The sequence below is a fragment of the Euprymna scolopes genome, chromosome 6, assembly GCF_053919585.1.
Source record: "Euprymna scolopes isolate OS-2025 chromosome 6, ASM5391958v1, whole genome shotgun sequence".
Taxonomy (NCBI): domain Eukaryota; kingdom Metazoa; phylum Mollusca; class Cephalopoda; order Sepiida; family Sepiolidae; genus Euprymna; species Euprymna scolopes.
This window is the reverse complement of record NC_136487.1, coordinates 88,408,907-88,413,906: the sequence shown is the minus strand read 5'-3', so window position 1 is coordinate 88,413,906 and position 5,000 is coordinate 88,408,907.

Here is a 5,000-nt window from a genome sequence, read left to right as displayed (position 1 = left end):
TGCACGATCGCGTGTGTGTGTATGTGTGTATGTGTGTGTGTGTGAACTTGTGTGTGTGTGTGTGTGTGTGTGTGTGTGTGTGTGTGTGTGTGTGTGTGTGTGTGTGTGTGTGTGTGTGTGTGTGTGAGTGTGTGTGTGTGCCCTGATGTTTGTGTGACTATATAGTTTATTTAAAGGACGTTCATTTTTTTTTTTCGATTGAAGATTATTTTTCAGCGTCCCATTAACTGCGTTTTTTGACTTCGAGAAATTACATTCCAACACCTTTTTCCCCCAAAGGAGATATAAGATAAGTTAAGAGTGTAGGGTAACCCATCCCCCACCCCAAATAGTTTATGTACGTTGATTTGCTATTATCAAACTTTTTCGTTTTATTTTTTTCCTCTTTAACCTTTCATCTCTAAATCCTTTTTTTCTGTGTGTCAACCAGTCTTTTGCGTTCACTTATCATGCCATCAAAGGCACAAGATGATGAGAAAATAAAGCCAGTCACTCATCCATTCACAATTCCATCTGTTCCGATTAGTATTCACTTCAGCTCAGTTTAACAAACAGACCATTTTGTTTTAATTTATTTGATTGAAAAATGCTGATATAAAGATTGCGTTCTTTTGACATCTTCTGGTCTAGACATTAAACAACAAAATGCTATTTTATCTGTAAATTACACTGTAAAGGTCTCCAGAGACCGGAAAGCTTTCTACTGTCTTAGCATCTTCGTTGGAACTACTAGCCTTTAGATTTCCTTCCCTGACTCTGTTTCCCCAACTGTACCCACATGCAAAAATGTACATATAATGTGAACAAACATCTCGCTGCACAACTCCCTACTTAAGATGGTTCTATAAATATGGCCCATAATTCACTACTTTGCGTTTTGTTTAGCTTGAATTAAAGTAAAATAATACAGGGTGACCCCCCCCCCAAAAAAAAGAAGCTAAATGGAGGCCATCTAGAACATATGATGTAGAACGGAGAGAAAAAAGGCCAAAGACCCTAATGTTTTGGTGTGATGTTTTGAATATAATAAACTAGTTATGACCAAAGTTTCATTTCATTCGGACAAAGCACTAAGAAACGGGGCCTAATTAGAGTTGGGGCCTGTTTTTTTTTTTGTTTTTTTTTTTGGTCACCCTATATACTTAAAAAAACAGTTTTAAAAAATATCAAGTTAAGAAAAGTAATGGTTCAATTCTGATATAAAGTTTGTGCTCTTCTGGTCCACAATTTCTCCCATCGGTGATTTCGTGATTTACGAAGACTCCAACCGCAGAAACTCAGGTTATCGCCAATGATCCTTCTGATGTTCCTCCAGTTATGCAGAGTTAACACCCTGCCTCTCTCAGAGTGTTTGGAGTTGTTGCCAGCCATGGGAAAGTTATGCCCCCTCACTTCATTGAAGTGGACCTGAAGATCAATACGGCGGAAAATCTGAGCATTCTGGGGGAAGTTATCTTACACTGGATTAAGAACTATGATCCCAAGAAAATGGTGTTCATTCAGAACCATGCACCTGCTTGTGAGTGCAAACCTTTTTGAAGAGAGAGTTGCCGCTTTTTGTGCCCTCAAATATCTGTCCGTCTAGCTCGCCATCTTGCGACTATTGCTTATGGGATGATGTTGAGAAAGTCTCTAATGCTCGCCCTCATAAGAGTGTGGTCTCCCTGAACACCTACATATGGCGAGCATTCCGCGCTAATAGAGAGGAGTTAACTGTCAAGACCTGCCATGCTTTTAAGGCTCGCATTCAGCAAACTGTGGACGCAGAAGGTGGACGCATAAAATAAATGTTTGTATACGTATTTAATAAAACAGTTAAATAAACATACACAAAGCTTTTACTGTCCGTTTCTTTATCAAGGTTTAAAGTTTGAGATTTCAAACTGTCAATATATCATTTACACACTACATATATAGAAATATATAAACATATACACATAACTAAATGTGTGTTTGTAGATTCAGTAGGATCAAAGTATGGTATTTGTTATGTCTATGGTTGAGGAAAAGAACGGAATGAAACTCTATACAATGTGTAGTTAGCGGACATGCGCAGTAAGTTAATCATAATAGTTTCCAACAGTGAACCGGAGTATGATCATGACGAACGAACATATACTATACTATAAGGATAGCTGACGCTCTAATGACTTTAGAAATACAGTTATTCTTATTTTTTCTCCTTTGTATTCTTTTTGAAAAGGAGATATTCACTCCCGAAATCATCAAAAATGCTACACCATCCCTGGCATTTCTATTAATATTTAGTTGTAAATCTCGTATTTACTACTTTGATATGTGAAAGATCTTTTGAAAAATAGATTTCTTGGAGATTCGTAATCTAAATATTGTTTTCGATCGTTTCTTTCACTATTCCGGTTTTTCTGCATTGCTATCAGCCTTCATGTACTTACATGTTTATCGATAATTCTCCAAGCAAAGTACCCATATATATATATATATATATATATATATATATATATTAAATTCCACAGCCAAACAACGTCGCAGCTCACAAGAGCCATGACAGTCAACGAACCGGAAGTCCAAGACTCGAGTTTCGCCCTCATTTGGGCTCATCAGTTAGACACATCCGAGCTCAGGATTCGAAACCCGAGCCTCTTGCATGCGAGGCAAGCACTCTACCAACTGAGCAAACGCCCTGCACACAAGAATGTCTATTAACCAACACAGATCAAGCAAACCGCGCCGAAATCCGACTGTGAAATGAACCCACTTCGTCTCGACAAGGGACGCGGCCGTCCAACCAGTCAATAACCCTTGCCGATGTCTCACAAGTAGGAGTTTTTTTCTGCTGGAAGGCGATTGGTCAAATACTAATTCCGTACTTGTAGCATATCAATTAAGCCCTAAAGATTTCTAGCATTTTTTCACGACTGATCGATGCCCTAGGACGTCACCAGACGTCATCCCTCTATCTCAACCAGGATGACATTTTATCAAACAATTCAACATTAAATCAAACCCGATAATGCTCATCATTCCAAGTCCCATCTTTAGACAATATATATATATATATATATATATATATATATATATATATATATATATATATATATATATATAGTAGCGTCCAAAATTTTCAAACCTAATTTTTTAGAAATAATAACCGTGAAAAGCTGAAATTTTGACAACTGGAAATCGTTATCATCCATAATAATATACTAAAATTTGAATCATTTGCAAAGGATAGAAAAATAATTATAACAATTATTTATTTATTTTCAAAATAGGAACGTCCAAAAGTAAGGGAGAAAATTGAGAAAAACAATGCAAACAGCCAAAAAGCAATAAAAATACATGTACAATCAATATTTAGTAAATGAGTCCTTGGTCTCAATGACACCTGCACCTCTTCGACTGCAAGAACGAATCAGTTCTTGACAATCCTCGATACTAGTTTTAGACCATTCTTCTTGAAGCTTCATCCACAAATCCTCCGTGTTGGTGGGATTTCTTTTCATAACGTTCACTCCTAAGGTCTTCCAAAAATTTTCTATTGGATTTAAGTCAAGACTTTGCGGTGGCCAATCCATAATTTCGAAATCTTTCTCACACCTTTGCCTTGTGACATGGGGTATTGTCTTGCATAAAGGTAGCCCTATCGAAACCTGAATTCTGTATGATTGGCACATGATCTTGAACAATGTTTTTATAGATCTGCGCGTTTACACGAGTTTGTAACTGGACAAGAGGCAAGACCTTGGCAAGAAAACATTCCAAATACCATGACACTTCCGCCCTCAAACTTTACAGTTTTCTTAGTACACTTTGCACTTAACCTTTCACCAATACGTCTCTTTACATTGTTTTTTTTCTCCATCATTTCCAAATAAATTAAACTTGCTTTCATCACTGAAAAATACTTTTGCCCAATTTTCATTTTATGTCTAAATTACATACCTGTTTTCAAACTGTAATCTCTTCTTATTCTTTGAACTAGCAAGTGGTTTCTTCCCTTGCGTTCGATTAAACAACTCTATTTCTCGCACTCGTCTAGAAACAATCTGTTTTGACGCATTAACACATGAGGTACTATTCATAATCCTTTTAATTTCTGTGCAAAACTTAAAACGGTTCTTTAATGACATACGCTGCATTATTCGATCTTATCTTGCCAATTTTGCGGGGTCTGCCGGATTTAAAAGCACTAACTATTTTGTCAGTATCATTGTAGGATTTAACAACCCTGCCAACTACACTCTTGGAACGTTTCACTTTCTCTGAAATCTCTCTAATAGTGTGCTTCTCCTTGTTAGCTTTACAATAGCTTGTCTCACAGAGTAACCAAGTTGTTGACGTTTCGCCAGGGTGCCGGCTGATGCAACGTTTACAAATAATTAAGTAAGACTTATTCTTTAGAGGAAATCCAAACATTTGAATATAGCATACTGTTTACATTGTTTTTCTCAATTTTGTCCCTTACATTTGGACGTTCCTATTTTGAAAATAAATAAATGTCATAATTCTTTTTCTATCCTTTACAAATGCTTAAAATTTTAGTATGTTATTATGGATGATAACGACTACCAATTGTCAAAATTTCAACTTTTCAGAGCTATTTCTTACAAATATTAGGTTTTAAAATTCTGTCCCTTAGTTTTGGACGCTACTGTATGTAAATTTGTCATTGTAAAATACTTTTTATGAGACAGATTTTTAATACATTATGATTGGTATATACAAATCGAGTATCTCAAGTAAATGATTAACACACACACACACACACACACACACACACACACACACACACATATATATATATATATATATATATATATATATATATATATATATATATATATATATAGGTGTGTGTTTAGAAGTGAGAGAAAATGGATGGTAGAGTGTATGGCGATTAACATTAACATTGAGAAACCAAACGTTTAATTTAAAATATGCAAGTAATGTTAGTTCAGTTATTTTGATTATCAACGTTAAGAATTTTTGTTTCCTGTCGAATATTTAAAGTTAAGTTA